General features: G+C 36.0%; 1 protein-coding gene across 1 annotated transcript in view; it reads right to left on the reverse strand.

The window, feature by feature from the left end:
* Window positions 1-18,230, reverse strand: part of Lingo2 (leucine rich repeat and Ig domain containing 2) — a 1,035,214-nt gene that overhangs the window by 830,293 nt on the left and 186,691 nt on the right. The gene's annotated exons all lie outside the window — the stretch shown is intronic.

The following is an 18,230-nucleotide window of genomic DNA, read 5'->3' on the forward strand; positions in this document are numbered from 1 at the left end:
GGTAATGGGGACCAAGATATGTGGAAGGGTATCAATGTATGTGAATTAATGCACCCTCTATCTGGCAAATATCATGTAACCCTTTTATTAAATACAATAAAAATATTAAAAATAATATAGATGCAAGAAATATAACTAGTATAACTAGTTATAACTAGTATGTCAGAAAAAAACTTTGAATACAAAACTTGATCTTTTTAAGAAGTTCATCAATGTTCTGGAAAAACGTCTTTCCATGAATTACCACACACATCATTATTACTTTTTTTAGCAAAGGACATTTTTTATTGTAATTAATAGAAGGGTTACATTATATTCACCAGATAGAAGGTGCATTACTTCACAAACACTGATACTCCTACTCATGATTTTGTCCCCAATTCCCTCTCCCCAACTCCCTCCTTTCACTTTGTTTTTCCCCTTCCATATCCTATTTCAAATAAACAAATAAACATATATACAATACACCAGATAACAAGGTATGATACTGTAAAATATGAAAATAACCAAGGGAAAACAAAACGGATGAGAAATAACATAGTATATTAAGAACAACAATCACACATTATATAGCTCTTATTTCCATTTCCTGGAAGTCCTTTCATTTAGCCTTGTCCTATATGGCCTTGTGTATCTAGGTTTTGAGCTATTGTAATCCTCTGCTAAGAAAGTCCAAGGTTTAAACTAATTATTACGAATGAGGGAAACCACTGAAGCTATGTTCTTTTGAGTCTGGCTTACTTCACCTACTATGATTTTTTTTCCAAGTCTTCCTTACAAATGGGGCAATGTTGTTCTTGCTGATGGCAGCGTAGAATTCCATTGACTCATCATTATTTCTTATAATCATTTTCTCATTATGAAAAATGCTTTATTCTCTCTCTCTTTATATGTGTGTGTGTGTGTGCGTCTGTGTGTGTGTGCGTGTTCAAGTTCCCAAATTGAAATCTCATCTGTAAATTTCCAGATACTATGTTCTCTTCTAAACACTGAGTGACACTTGTTGGTTACAAAGTTAAAATAAATACTTATTCATAATATTATTCACAAATGTTCATGATAGTTATTCTTAGATGTTCTGCTTGTCTCTCTGTTCTTACCCTCCCTCCAGCTTTTCCTTCCTCCTTCTTGTATACAAATATGTTAACCCATACTCTTACATAACTTACAAGTCAAACTTATTAGAGGAAATTTAATATAATCACATACAATACCACGAAAGCTCCCTTCTTCCATCATCCTCGGCCTACACCCGATAATAGCTATTTTAGTTTCATTATAATAGAATCTTTTACAAAATAATTAAACAATGTCCTGGTTATGCAAATCACAGTAATGAAAACACAACACTAGATTGGATGGACCATCTCAAGCTTAAGGAGGTTTGTCATAGTGATCAATTTTAAATCAATCAGTTGGGAAAAATTCATTTTTTGTCTCCTGCTGGCTTCCCAAGTTCCTGTTTCTGAACAATATATTAAAAGAAAAGCGTTCTTATATTCGTGTTAGATTTTATAGATGAGTTTCATTACCCACAAGTTAGATATGAAAAAAAAATCCCCTGGGTCAAATAATATGGACATCTCAATCTTCTTGATAGATTTACATGAAGTATAGATTTTGAACAAAAAAGATTGTTTTGATTCCCCTTTCAATAGGGGTCACATAAGAATTTCATATTCTTCAACTGTTGTCTGTCTATTGTAAACTCATGCTTCTGTGTTTTGATTTGAGATTTTGCCATTGGGATTCTGCACACCATATTTCTTCCTTGCCAGCTGGCCTCCTCTGAGGGTTTGCAAGAAGCAGCACTGGATAGAGGCTAAGGGGCACAAAAAGAAAACAAAGGCCTTATTCCCTTCTATTCCCTCCTGACAGCAGTGCCACAGCTGTCTGTCATCCTTCGCCTGTAGCAATATCTTGTCTATAGATCTTCTGAGCCCTTCAGCTTTCTCAGAAAGCATCCATACTAGGTGGTCTGTATCCTTTCCTAATTTTTCTTGGGGTTGGAGTCCCTTAAACTATCTCTTGTGAATTCCTTTGACATCATGACTGGCTCTTTAATACTGCCATCAAAATACGAAATGGAGATGTAAAGAGATTCACGTTCTCAGCTCCCCATCTTTTCCTTTGGTTTCGGTTCACCATCTAACTCCAGGAGCCCCTTATACTGCTTCTACTCCTCTGCCAGCTCTTTAATCCATTCTTAAAGTTTATTTATTCAAGTGATGAGTGTAGTTCTTTTTGGGTCCTGAAAGGAATTTGTATTTAAGTATGAGTATGGGATGAAAGAGAAGAAAGGAGAAGAGAAATGAAGAGCTTTTCATTCAAGGGTATGCTTGCCACATTTAAATTATGAAACAGGTATGATTGCTAATGTTTTTTATATAAATAAAATAATTAGCACACTTACTGAGTTTTTTTTTACTGTGTGTGTGTGTATGTGTGTGTGTGTGTGTGTGTGTGTGTGTGTGTGTGTGTGCCAGCCCTGGGACTAGAACTCAGCACCTTTTGCTCTTGGTTGGTGTATTTGCACAAGGATTGCTTTCTACCACTTGATCCTCACTTCCAGTTCCAGATTTTGCTGATTAATTGGATGGCTCTGCCCCAAGATCCTCAGATCTCAGCCTCTTTATAGCTAACACAGACATGAGCAACCAGCCTTCTACGATGTATTAGGTCACTTACTATTCATAACATTTCAGAAAATGAACAGACATGGTGTAAATACCAAAATTGTGTGTCTTCGTCCTAAGCCAAGGTGTTCTGCCCACTGCTCTAAAAGAACATTTCTGAGGTTTTTACATCCTTTTCTACAATCATTATTGGGTTTGTCAAAGCTTTGCTGCATTCATTGTATTCCACTCTTCTCTTCTTAAGCATGTTAATCAGAGGTGTGGGCACATGAAGCCCATGGAGAGCCCCACTGTGTAGCTGCAGACATACAGCAAAGTTTGGTGTAGCAATCACAAACAAGGAGCAAGTGGACCAGGGCCCCTTGTGATCTTATTCCTGGGGTTAAAGCACTGAGAATACTTCCAAGGTAAGAAAAGGACCATTGTTCTAATCTCAGCTCTCCCTCTTTCCACATGCTTCATGCTTCTTCACGGGATCTAATAATGTTGTGATAGCATAATGTTGAGAACTCCTCAGTAGTTTCTAACCACCACATCCACATCCTCTCAGTGTGACTTTAGAATTCTCACCTTAAGAAGAAGAGTTCATGTCTTGGCCTTGTCACTGCATTCTTCTGATCTGATCCTGCCCTGTTAGGCTTCTTTGTTACTAGAAGGAGAATCCATAGTGGACTTTCAAAACCTATGGCATACTGGGCAGCCAGCACCAAATTAGTGGTATGGCGATCCTCTCAGACTATCCAGACATGCCTCAGCTTCCAGATAACCACAGGCTCCAAGAATACTCTGGAATAGTAAAGCAAAAGTACCAATAAAGCCTAGGGCTGGTGGCTCACATCTGCAATCCTAGCTGCTGACGAGGCAGAGATCTGAAGATTGCAGCAAGGACAAGCAAGTCCCTGAATCTCTTATCTCCAATTAACCATTAAAAAGCTAGAAGTGGAACAGTGCTAGCCTTCAGAATAAAAACTCAGATACAGAATTCAGGTCCTGAGTTCTAATCCCAGGACTGGAATTAGAAAGAAAGAAAGAAAGAAAGAAAGAAAGAAAGAAAGAAAGAAAGAAAGAAAGAAAGAAAGAAAGAAAGAAAGAAAGAAAGAGAGAGAGAGAGAAAGAAAGAAAGAGAGAGAGAAAGAAAGGATGAGCAAGTCCCTGAATCTCTTATCTCCAATTAACCATTAAAAAGCTAGAAGTGGAACAGTGCTAGCCTTCAGAATAAAAACTCAGATACAGAATTCAGGTCCTGAGTTCTAATCCCAGGACTGGAATTAAGAAAGAAAGAAAGGAAGGAAGAAAGAAAGAGAGAAAGACCAATGAGCTGAACTCAGACCTAAATGTAACCACACAGAATCATAAGCACATAAAATGGTATTCGTTTAGCTACTAAATGTTGCATGCTTTCTGAGTCATAAATTACTGATAACCAATTTTAATTATTACTTTCACAGTAATCTTTTAAATGTTTAGGATGAAGAGAAAATATAGAATTCCATGAAGCTGAGAATGTTTCCAAACATTGATTACTTTCTCCCTTTGTCTGGAAAGCTAGAAAATGCTATAGACAAAGTTATACTTCATGCAAGCATTAAGAACTGGGACACATAGATTTGGTTGAGGTTACTGGTACAAAGTACAGTAGAAGTACATTTGATTGAGTGTTTATATATAGTATCATATAATAATTCCTATATATACAATTCCTTTCTGGGCATCTGAAATAAGTCATGTGGATATGAGTACCTAAGAAGTTGAACTAAATCTGTTCTCAAATATTTGCAATCTATTTGCAAATTTTCATGGTCTAATTATACACCATAGAGTAAGAAGGCACTGAAGAGCACTTGCTTATTGATTTTTTGACCATTTATAGAAATGAAAGATGAAAAACTTTGAAAAGTACTGTTATTGTTTATCAATTAGTTAGAATTTAAGCATTCACTAATTAAAGAATTAATTAAAGAAAAACATTCATTAATTAAAGAAAATTTATATGTGATATTTTTATGGAAGATATTTATATTTAACAAATTATTGGTGAGGGGAGTGAGTTTGTTCTTGTGTGTGCATGTTTAAGAATTACCCTAAAGAGTGGTTTAATAGAAGAAGGCTATTGTGATTTCAACCCATATTAAAACTATTCAATATGCATTTTCATTTTTTACATTATATATTACCTTTTGTGTATATATATATATTTTATTTTATCTATTTATTTAAAACATATGAAAAATCCAGGCAAAAGTAGATGTGTATGTGGGAAAGTTATTTTCAAAATATTTTACTGTAGGGGTCTGGGAGTTTGGCCTAGGGGTAGAGTGCTTGCCTTGCATGCACGAAGGTCAAGACCACGACTGGAAAATATATATATATATATATATATATTACTGTATATATGAGTTTTGATAAAATAGCAACATTTTATGAATTATAGTTTCTACAAAGTTATTTACACTTAAAAAACCCTCAAACTACAAAAAAAACAACTTTTCATAATGCTATATTAAAATCCATTCCTTTAGCTTATGCCTATTTTATTCATTTAGTTGTTGACAGTATGTACTAGTCAACAGCAAAATAGAACTCGTTAAACAATGCACACATTCAAATTATTGACAAATACACCATACAATGAGCATATATTTTAACAGCAAAATATCATAATTCTTTGTATGTACTGACAGACTATCAAGCTTGTAAGGAGCACACAAATTTTCTGTTTTCACTGGAAATCTCAGATTAGAGGAATAGCAACAAATACAAGATGGTTGCTTTCCCTGAAGTCACAATCCTATAATTTCCCTTTGAATAAATATATTTCAAGTACCCCAGTCTCTTTAGCATTTAGATGAAAACTAGGAACACTTTTTAAAATATATTTACTAAAGCTACCAATGTTTGAAATAGTAATGACTATTAATAGCAGTTTGTTAGCACCACCTTGAATTTACTGTGATGTAAGGGTGTGTGTGTGTGTGTGTGTGTGTGAGATGAAGAGGTTTCCCTTTCCTCTGTCTATGGTCTAAAAGTCACAGTGGCCATTTATGGAATTCCGAAGGTTCAACCTGAAGTGGAATAAATCAGACATGGGTTCTGTGGTGTAAAGAGTAGGTCTGAGTGCTCAAGTTCTGGTGATCGAAACTGATGAAGCACAGTTTTTTTCTTAGCATGAGCAGTCATAGCTCATCCTAATCCACATATTGTTTGTCCAGCAGACTCAGTAAAGAATTACTTTGCATCAACATACATAACCACAAACAACTAATTTCTAAATATTCACACTATGTTTGTAAGATGAAGGGCATCATGCTATTTTCATTACAAGTGAACACTTTAAAAAGCACAAGGTTAAAAAAAATGGAAATGACTGATTTTTTTGGTGCACCACGATTAGCATTCACACAGCAAGAGATGAATGTGTTTGGTGTGATAAACAGGATCGGATTTAGATTGAGCACATGACAGAAAAACATGAATTCTGGCTTGCATTTAACTTTATGGAAATAAGAGGCAACTTGGCATCAGGACCCTCTGAGACCAGCACAATCCCCACAAGGCTGTGTGTAGCACTGGATTGAAGGAGGGAAAATGGAGTTTGGAGGCTGCAAGGACTTCCAGTGCCAACTGCTTCAATGCCAACTGGGAAAATAAGTGGCTGTACACATTTGTCTATTTAGGTAGGTTTTTAATCATTTAAAATCTATCCATGATTTTTATTAGAGAGCTAAGTTTTTGTCTTGACAACAGCATTGTTTCTTTTCCTGTAAAATGAAGTAGTGGAACCACACTGATATTTCTGAAACCATTCTGCAGTTCACTTACATATCAGAGGATGCTAACATGTGTCAAGTAGTCCTTTGGAAACTGCTAGGCATTACATGCATATTCATTGCCTTCTTTGATCTCTCTCTCTCTGTCTCTCTCTTTCTGTCTGTCTGTCTGTCTCTCTCTCTTGCCCTTTTTCTTCTTTCTCTCCTTTCCTCTTTTTCTTCCTCTCTTCTTGTTCATCCTTTCTCTCCTCTGTTTATATCTATTCTTTCTTTTCTCTCCCTGTAATACCTAGTCCTCTAACATAGAGGAGAGTCTAAGAACCTACAATTTAAAAAAAGACTTTAGCAGACTTGTTTGGCCACAGAATCTCTTCGATGAATGACATTCCTTGGAGTGACAGCATATTACTGTGAGACACAGTTTAGGAAATGCTGAACTTGCTCCAGGAGAGCTTTTTTAATATAGCAGGGCCAATAATAACACGGGAAACTGTCCCCTAAAATAGCTCCTCCTGTCTCTGCCACCCAGGTGCATATTTGGGAGCATGGACACTGAGGATCATGGAGAATGGCTTTATGAGTCAGCCTCTTTGGAGTAGTACCCATTGTATTAAAAGAGTGTGCATGTAACACACTCCCTGACACACACTTGCCATCTCTTTATTTTTAGATCATTGAGGACAAGAGGACATATTTTTTTCTTGGAAAGATCAGAACAGAAAACAGATGATAAGAACTAGGTACCTGCTCACTAGGTAACTCATGCACATGAAACTTGGCAGAATGGGGAATCTTTCTTTGGAGGAGGACCAGAAACAAAATGCTATGTGTGAGGAGGCGTACATGAATACCTCATTTTTTTACTACATTCCCCCTTTTAGTTTGGCATTCTCCAGATCCTCCGAAGCATCATGATTCTTGTTCCATTAACAGGTTTGGTTGTTGTTGTTTTACAATTCCTGTTTCTTCACACTTCCTAGTGACAGTAACAAAGTCTCCCCTCTAAGTGACCTCTCAGACTTATGTGTTCAATAAAAACTCCAAATTCAGCCAGAGAAAAATAAGTGTGAATGATTTTCTCTGTGATTTATTTATTTACTTATTTAGGTTGGTCCCAGGCTTGAAATCTGGCCCTGGGTGCTCTCTGTGGGCAATTCAGCTCAAGGCCAGATCTCTAACACTTGAGCCTCTGTGCCACTTTTTGTTTTCTGATAGTTAATTGGAGATAAGAGCCTCAGTGACTTTTGTGCCAGGACTGGCTTTGAACCCCGATCCTCAGATCTCAGCCTCCTGAATAGGTAGGATTACAGCACCCAGCATGATTTCTCTGTATTTCTTGTTTCTTTTTATTGATTATATTATTTTATATGTGACAAAATCCACTCTATCATAAAATCAGGGGAAAAGAAAATTTACTTGAAGATTTTGGCATTTATCATGGTTCAATATGCACAAGAGTTTCCACTTACTATTAAAATAAAAACTGATGATGGTCATTTATTAGGCATATATTAATGTTGATGGTAATCCACTCAGTCTTTTACTGATTGCTTCCTAATGCCCATAATGAATTTTGAGCATTCCTATTTTATTAATGAAATCTCAAACTCAGAGTAGTTATATCCACTTTTTCAAAGTCACATAGCTTTATAGGTATTATAATCCTATCTTTGTCTAATTCAAAATGTAAATTTTCAATGTAAATTATTCAGTTTCTAATTATTTTGATGCCATATAACCTTAGTAGATGTTTTAGTTTATCTGAGTTCCTGTAACAAAATATCTGGGACTATGCAGCATGCAAGGGAAGACTATTTATCTCACAGTTCTTCAGGTTCCTCATGACCCCAGTGTCTGCTTGGCTTCAATGTTACAGCTTCAAGAGGGCATGTGTCACAGTGGTAGGGGTCATTTCTTAAATCAGGGAGCTAAATAATGGGATATGAATTGGATCTCTTCAAGAACTACCTTAATTTTTTCTAGTGTCTTAGGGTCCTCCCTTATGTTGTATACACACTAGTCTTTGTGCTTGGACTCAGGACCTGGGTGCTGTCTCTAAGATTTTGCACTCAAGGCAAGCATTATACCACATGAATAAGGACTCCACTGCCATCTTTTCTGGTGGTCAATGGCACACAAGAGTCTTATGAATGTTCCTGCTCAGGCTGACATCAAATCATGATTCTCAGATTTCAATATCCTGAGTAGCTAGGATTACAGGAATGAGTAACCCAGCACCTGGCTTTGGCTTCAATTCCTAGGATGTTCTCACCTCTGTCCTGCCAAACCAAGAATCGATAAACAAGCCACGTTCAAACTGTAGGAGTACCAACAATGGCATTTACCATTAAAGACTTCTGTCATGGACCTTGTCTGAGTCCTATAGATCTTTCACTGGATATTTCTATTTCTGGCTGAATTCTGGAAGTTATAGCTTATGTATCACAAGCTTCAGATTTCAGGGTATAAAGTGTGGAGCAAAAACTAAAGACAATATTTGTAATAAACTAGAGGCAATTCTGTAATAAGGAACCAAATTGCAATTATGAATAAATCATCTATTTAAATGGATCAGAAAGAAGACAACAAAGGAGTTCAACAATGTCATCAAAGGGATATAAGGACATGGAAAGGTATGGATGAAATGACAGTTTAAAAAATACCAACAAGAGAGATGCTTTTATTAGCATATAAATAAATGAGTACTTCCTGTAGCATTCCTAGATCCTGTTTAATGTGAAAAGAATACTAACATTTATTTCGCTCTTACAGGATAAACCACTCTATGAAAGTTGGCATCTCCCATCCTTTTCAGGAAAATTAGGCTTCTTATTATACTGTCTGCTCTTCAGTCCTCTGGCAGGTATCACTGGTAGGGGATACAAAGTGAAAAGATGAGAAAAGAAGGGAGAACACAGAAGAGAGTGACAGTACTTGTCAACAGCAGTAATGCTCAATGAGGAGAAGCCAGCTGAAGAGGACGTCAAGAGCTCAGCACTCAGTTCATAATCCCAAATAATGAATAGATGAGGTCAGAACAAACATGAAACACAGAAAAACATGGACTGTTAGACAGGATACTGCCCAACAGTCTTTCAGAGGATGTAGAAAAATTGTGGTGAAGATGGGTGGTTTACTACCTACATCCTATTGCTTTTATAAGTGCCAATTCCACTACTTACGTGATTCACAATCAGCAGTCCTTTATAGAATCCCATCAAGTCTTACCATCAAGATTTGCTGAGTTTGTGTGTAGTATAAATTATCACATGGGAAATGAGGGACACACTAGGATATAGGTTGAAAGACAAGAGCAAATGCATCATCTCAACATTAGAAGACATTTTTTTTAATATATTATTTTTAGAAATTACTATTTTTTTCTGGGCACCAGAGGTTTATATCTGTAAATTCTAGCTACTTAGGAGACTGAGATCTGAGGATCATAATGCAAAGGTAGCCTCAGCAGGTAGCATTGACTTTTATCTTCAATTAACTACCAAAAAGCTAGAAATGGAGCTGTGACTCCAAGTGGTAGAGAAATATCCTTGAGTACAAAACCTCAGCAATATAATATATATATATATCAAAAGAAAGAGAAAGGGGGAGAAAAGAGAAGAAGGGAGAGAAAGAGAGAATGGTAGGAAGAAAGAAGTTAATATATTTTGTTGTCATGTAAGAACAGAATGGTAGGTAGAAAGAAGAAATGGGAAGAAATGAGCTGAGACAATGTGACATAGGTGTACACACATATTAGAACAACTGGAGCACTATAATTAGATCAGATTACATGGATAAGAGTAAATTCAACAGTAGAAAATGCAGACAAAACAAAGACAAGAAGAATAAATATATTGATAGGAAAAGCAAGGGGGTAAACGTGACTGTAAAAACAATCCATCTTTTCATATTCACATTTTTTCATTCCATTCATCTCTTTTTGACTTTTCTGTTTCTCTTTTCATATACATGTACATTCATGTAAGCTTGTACACACACACACACACACACACACACACACACACACAAACACACACAAGAACATGCATATGAAATCGAGCAATAAATCCTGAAATCCAGTGTAGATTTTACTATTCCAGATATGGATAATGTTAAATATCAGCTAAAATTACTGGAACTCATTATACATGGTTACTGCTTCACAGCAGTTTTCAAGACCTAGGAGAGATTAAAAAAGTCATTTACATGAAGGACTTTTTAAATTTTAGAGCTCAGAGTTTTTTTCTTTTTTTTATGTATTTTTTATTGTAATTAATAAAAGGGTTACATTATATTTGCCAGATAGAAGGTACATTAATTCATGTACATTGACACCCTTTCTCATGTCTTGGTCCCCATTTCCCTGCCCCCCAAACCCACCCCTCATCTTGTTTCCCCCCGTTCCCTATCCAATTTCAAATAACCATATACAAATATATCCAATATACCAGATAACAAAGTAAGCTACTGTAACAATATGAGATAATCAAGGGATAGCAAAAGAGATGAGAGATAACATAGTATGTTAAGAACAACAATCGCTCATTATATGGCTTTTGTTTCTATATCCTAGAGGTCCTTTCATTTAGCATCATACTATATGGCCTTATGTTTTGCTCAATTGCAAATCTCTGCTAGGAGAGACCAAGGTTTCTACTGATTATGACAAATGAGGGAAACCATTGAGCCTATGTTCCTTTGAGTCTGGCTTACTTCACTTAATATGATTGTTTCTAAGTCTTTCCATTTCCTAACAAATGGGGCGATGTCATTCTTTCTGACAGCAGCATAGAATTCCATTGTGTACAAATACCACATCTTGTTGATCCACTCATCAATGGAGGGACATTTGGGTTGGTTCCATAACTTTACTACGGTAAATAGTGCTGCAATGAACATCGTTGTGCTAGTGGATTTAGTCTGACCTTGTTTCTGGACAATTGGGTAAATGCCTAGTAGTGGAATTGCTGGGTCATAGGGGAGCTCTATGTTTAGTCTTTTGAGGCACTGCCATACTGCTTTCCATAGTGGTGGAACAAGTTTGCACTCCCACCAGCAGTGTAGTAGTGATCTCTCCTGGCCACATCCCATGCCCATTCTCTCCACTCCTCTTTAACATAGTATTAGAATTCCTAGCCAGTGCAATAAGGCAAGAAGCAAACATAAAGGGGATCCAAGTAGGGAAAGAGGAAGTAAAACTTTCCCTCTATGCAGATGACATAATTCTGTACATAAAGAATCCTATAGACTCCACTCTCAAGCTCCTTGAGCTGATTCAAAACTTTGGAAGGGTAGCAGGGTATAAAATTAACCCTCAAAAACCAACCGCCTTCCTCTAGGCCAACAGTGAGAGGAATGAGGCAACAACAGGAAAGCAACTCCTTTTGCAATACCCTCAAAGAAAATAAAGTACTTAGGAATTAGCTTAACTAAGAATGTAAAGGACCTTTTTGATGAAAACTTTAAAACCCTGAAAAAGGAAATTAAAGCAGAACTGAGGAAATGGAAAAACTTCCCATGCTCCTGGATTGGAAGAATCAACATAGTGAAAATGACAATCTTGCCAAGGGCTATCTACAAATTCAATGCAATACGCATCAATATCCCAATGTCATTCTTTAAAGAGATAGAAGAGGCAATCCAAAATTTCATATGGAATATTAAAAGACCCCATATAGCAAAAACACTTCTTAGCAGAAAGAACAGCGCTGGAGGAATTTCAATTCCAAACTTTAGACTCTATTACAGAGCTATAATCATCAAAACAGCTTGGTACTGGCACCTAATCTTTGACAAGGGAGCCAAAAAAATAGAATGGAAGAAAGACAGCCTCTTTAACAAGTTGTGCTGGCAGAACTGGTTAAGCACCTGCAGAAAACTAAAGTTGGATCCTTCTTTGTTACCCTGCACTAGAATTAACTCCAAATGGATCAAAGACCTGGAGGTAAAAGCAGATACATTGAAAACTTTACAACAAGGAATAGGAGATACACTAGGTCTCCTTGGCACAGGTCGAAACTTTCTTAATAAGGACCAACAATCACAACAAATCAGAGAAAGGCTGGATAAGTGGGACTGCATTAAACTGCAGAGCTTTTGTATGGCAAAGGACATAGCAAGTAAATTAATTAGGAAGCCTACAGAATGGGAGAAGATCCTCACCAACAGATAAAGACCTCATATCTAAAATATATCAACAGCTCAAAAAATTGAATCACCCCAAAACTAACCATCCCATTAAAAGATGGGGCAAAGAGTTAAAGTGAGTCTTCTCTGATGAAGAAACAAAAATGGCCTATAGACACATGAAGAAATGCTCCACATCTCTGGTCATAAAAGAAATGCAAATCAAAACAACTCTAAGATTCCACCTCACTCCAGTTAGAATGGCCAGGATCAAGAAAACGAGCTCAGAGTTTTTATCTATACCAAACTCTAAAACCTACAGTTTTATGTGGGCAGTAACCATGTTGGTAAATACAGTGGAAATCTCAAATATCATAAAAGAACTGTTCCTCCTAGGATGGTTTTATTGCTAAACACTATGTTTGTAACAATTTTGTTTTAAATCTTTAGTGTTAGTATTAAGAATTTCAGTTTATGTAAATTAGATTTTTGCAATATCAGGCTCAATGAAAATCTCTGAAGAGCAAACCGGACCAATATATTCTGCTTTAATGTGCAGAATTTGACCTTAAGTTTATAGACTTCTCATAATAAAATATGTCAAAAAGTTAAGACCAAACTGGGAGCAGTGGCTCATACCTGTAATCCTAGCTATTCAGGAGGCTGAGATCTGAGGATTGCAGTTCAAAGCCAGCCCGGGCACTAAAGACTGAGAGACTCTTATCTCGAATTAACTATTAGAAAACTGGAAGTGGTGCTGTGACTCAAGTGGTAAGAGTGGTAGCCTTGAGCTGAAGAGCTCAGGGATAATATTCAGGCCCAGAGTTCAAGCCCCAAGACCAACCAAAACAAAACAAAACAAAAAGACTATCCTCAATGTTTATCAAGAATGAATGGACAAAATTAATTGTGCTATATTCACATCTTCATATCTTAGATAATTATATTATTTAAAACATATGTATATGGATGTGAATGTATGTAAGAGAAATAGAAACAATAATAAAGCTACCAAAATTGGTAATTATACTCAATCACAAATGAGTTAAAATATATATATATATAATTACCATTTTAAAATAGTTTATTTTCTTTTACTTTATGATATGATCATATATTGCATTTATAGCATGGAAAATTATTTCCAAAAATCTTGAAAACAGTTGTAACATTAACATTTTACACAAAGATCACTTCTACTCTCAATGTTCTAAATGACATTTTATGTTAGTTAATACGGTTCTTGATTTGTAAGAACGTTCTACATTCCTAGAAAAAGTAAAAAAAAAGTTCATTTGAATAAATGAACTCTTTATTCATTAATGCATTTGATCACCAACATACCTTTTTATTTCGTATTTACAATATGCCAGTTGACACTAATCTCCTCTGCTTAAGGAAATGGGCAGAGTGACATATCTGCCTTTAAGGAAATGTAAAAATGGAAAATCAGAACACGATGGGAAAGGAGGGAATTTTTGGCTCCAAATCATTCTGACATTGCTAACTAGCACAAATCCAACTCCATGCTGCCTGTTCTTGAATAATTTAGGTAGGTGTAATTCTCTAGATGGCAATACAATCTCACTGCCAGGATTTCCCCAGCTGTATTGTGGTCTGGGGCGAGAAGGCAGCAAAAGTTCACCTGGCTTTGCCCTTCCCTTCTGCATCATTTCTGCCTTACAGAAAATCACCAGAATTCTGATTTACACAGCCAAATAAGGACTCCAAGTGCAACCCCCAGCCACTACCAAAGTCTAACAATTTATATATTTGTGATGTATCTTATTTAGTATTTCACACCAGGGAATACCTGCGAAATAATCTGTAAAAGATAATCCGGGATTGTATTTTGCATGTTTATTAAAAAGAGAGAGTGGATCAAAGAAATCATTTCTGTCCTATCCTTTGGGCTCAGGAAAAGATAAGGAGGTATGCTTAAACCACAATTTATAATCTTAGCACCTCCTCCAGCCCCAGAGGAGTCATCTATCATCTCAATGCTAAATGTAGCCCAGGAAGAGAAAATGAGCCTTTTGGAATGAAAATTCTGAAAGCTGGAGCCATAAACAACAATACGGAGAGCTCCAGGCTGAATTTTCACTGACTCTAGCCGTCATTCAAGGTGAAGAAATCAATGGCAGCACAGAAATCATACACCACACCTCATAAGATACTTCTCTGGGCTTTACCTTTGTGCCCAGTGTTCTTACTAACTGATTAAGTTCTCTCGCCAGGGATTGCTAATAGGCTAACAGGTTACAGAAGTGTGATTTGTTCTATAAACCAGTGACATCAGAAGGCTCTGTGATAAGCTTAGTACTACTTCTAAATTCATCCAAAAAGACTGACACACCTCTATTGTAATTTTTATGCACTTCAGATTCTCTTTTCCAAGCTCTTCAAAATATTTGACAGGCTTTAAGAAATGAAAATTAATTTTTAAAGGTTATTTGATTCCAAGGATTAAAGAGTGTACAACTTAAAAAAATACCACAAATCTATTTGTGTAATAACATTTTCTAAAATGTCAATTTCCTAAAAATATTTGCCAGGTGCTAGACTTTATTCTGAACACTGCACCTTTATTACAATATCCAGTCCTGACAAGAATGCTATGAAGTTTGCATTATCATTAATCACAATTTACCAAACAGGAAAACGGGCTTTCAAGAACTTAAGGTTGAGTAAATTATCCATGGGAAATGGAAAAAAATAAATTTGTATGTTAAAATAAATTTGATAGAAATTCAAATTATATGAACATTTCATACAAGAAGACATTTTATAGTAATAGTTGTGAAAAGTACTAGTAGAACATTCTGTAATTCAGGAAAAAATTGATGTAGATATAAGTAGGTACTATATACTAGGGTTTTCTTTCTTATTTTTTTCTTTTTGTAGGTCATGGCTTTGAGCTCAGGGAATGTCCCTAAGCTCATTTGCTCAAGGCTAGCACTCTGCCACATTGAGCTACAGTACCACTTCTGGTTTTTGAATGGTTACTTGGAGATAAGAGTCTCATGGAGAATTTTGTAGCTGATTAGGCTTCAAACCACAGTCCTTAGAACTCAGATTACTGAGTAGCTAGGATTATAGGTATGAACCACAAGCACCTGGCTTTGATATACTAGTTTAATCAAGTTATTTATGTAATTCCTACTTACATTTATTTATTTTCATTGTAAAGGTGATGCCCACAGGGGTTACAGTTACATAAGTACCATTTTTGAAGTGTCACATGTTCACTCTTCCCCATTATTTTTGCCCTCTACCCCTCCCACAATTTGTATAGCTCAATGTTAACATAATGTCTACTGAGTACCACTGTTGGATGAGAAGGACCTCTACAATGAAAAATTCAAAACCCAGAAAAAGGAAATTAAAGCAGATTTAAGAAAATGAAAAAAATATTTCTATGCTTCTAAACTAGAAGGATTAGTGATGTGAAAATGACAAACCTGCCAAAAGACATCTACAAATTCACTGCAATATTCATCAAAATCCCAACAATATTCTTCAATGATATAGAGGAAGCAACCCAGAAATTACAGGAAATAACAGAAGATACCAAATAGTAAAAACAATTCTTAGCAGGAAAAACAGCGCCAGAGGAATAGCAATACCAAACTTCAAACTCTATTACAAAGCTATAATAATAATAATAATAATAATAATAATAATAATAGTAATAATAAACAACTAGGTACTGACACAGGAATAGGCCTGAGGAACAAGGGAATAGAATCAAAAACCCAGGATCAAAACCACAGGATGGAAGAAAGACGGCCTCTTATACAAATGGTACTGGCAGAATTGACTATTCACGGGCAGAAAATTGAAGCTAGGAGCTATATATCACCCTGTGACATAATTGATTCCCAATGGATCAAAGACCACAATGTAAAGCCAGATACCTTGATAATTTTAAATAAAGGCTACAATTTATTAGTTAACACTGAGGATAGGAAAAGATGGCTTCTCATTATTTGTGGTAGCACTAAGTGCCAGGGATCCCAAGATACATTTAATATTTGTAATACCATGTGATTTTTGTGTGTGGGGTGGGGAAGTCATGGGGCTTGAACTCTGGGCCTGAGCACTGTCCCTGAGCTCCTAAGCTCAAGACTAGTGACCTACACCTTTAGCCACAGAGCCACTTTCCCTTTACTAATAATTAATTGGAGAAAAGAGTCTCATGATCTTTAGTGCCCAGGCTGGCTTTGAATCTTGGTCCTTAGATATCAGCCTCCTGATTAGCTAGGATTACAAGTGTGAACCACTGGGCCAGGCTACCATGTGATTTTTTACACCACCATATTTCTATAATGATGAATATCCTTTCCTTACAGATGGAAGGATTAGATGGCAGAGCCAGTAAGTATACAGTCCCAGAAGATACACATTAGCCAAGAGTGTTGTTGCCTGGGTTTACGAGTAATTCTCCCACAGTCCCATGACACTTGCAGCCCCAACATATTTCTTCATAGCATAAAATGATTAAATCCCTCTCATTCTTCTTTTTCATATATTTTTATTGTATTAATGGAAGGGTTACATTATATTCACCAGATAAAAGGTACATTACTTCACAAACACAGATATGCTTTCTCATGTCTTGGTCCCCATTTCCCACCCCTGACCCCGACCCCTCATCTTGTTTTCCCCCCTTCCCTATCCTATTTCAAATAACCAAATAAGCATATATCCAATATATCAGATAACAAGATGAAATACTGCAACAATACGAGAAAACCAAGGGACAGTGAAAGAGATGAGAGATAACATAATACATTAAAGACAATAATCACTCATTATATGGCTTTTGTTTCTATATCTTGGAGGTCCTTTCATTTAACGTCATACTATATGGCCTTATGTATCTAGTTTTTGCTCTATTGTAAATCTCTGCTAGAAGAGCCCAAGGTTTCTACTGATTATGACAAATGAGGGAAACCATTGAGCCTATGTTCCTTTGAGTGTAGCTTACTTCACTTAATATGATTTTTTTCTAAGTCTTTCCATTTCCTTACAAATTCCACTAATTGGCATTTACCCAATCTTCTAGAAACAAGGACATACTAAATCCACTAGCATAATGATGTTCATTGCAGCACTATTTACTATAGCAAAGATATGGAACCAACCTAGATGTCCCTCAGTTGAGTAGATCAACAAGATGTGGTATTTATACACAATGGAATTCTATGCTGTTTTCAGAAAGAATGACATCGCTCCTCTCATTCTTTTTCACAGAGCTTGGATTGTATTTTGCGAGTATTCTGGGGCAGAAAAAAACTAATAGAAAGGTAAAGTTTTTCTAGGACAGTTTTAGGACCTCTCACCAATACCAAGCTAGAGAGAAAGACAATTTAAAGATCTTTTTTAGAACTCAATGTCCTTTGTATTCACAATGAATAAGAATGTTAAGGGTAAAAATAGCATAAATTTAAACCTAATCATTAGCAGGTAGATTTCAGACTTTATCTGATTACATCAATACCTCAGAAAGAATTTGCAATATTAACATAAAATATGTTTGCTTTAGGAAACAAATGTGAATAAGTTATTGACAGAAAATTATGTGAATATTTTTAAGTCCAAGTAATAGAACATCAAAATCAAATAACAAGAATTCTCTCTTGAAATCTTCATATTGAAATAAACTCTAATGTTAGGACTTCCTTGCAAGAACACATCA

This window comes from Megascapheus bottae, chromosome 3, assembly GCF_031878675.1.
Source record: "Megascapheus bottae isolate mThoBot1 chromosome 3, mThoBot2.hap1, whole genome shotgun sequence".
In the NCBI taxonomy this organism is placed as follows: Eukaryota; Metazoa; Chordata; class Mammalia; order Rodentia; family Geomyidae; genus Megascapheus; species Megascapheus bottae.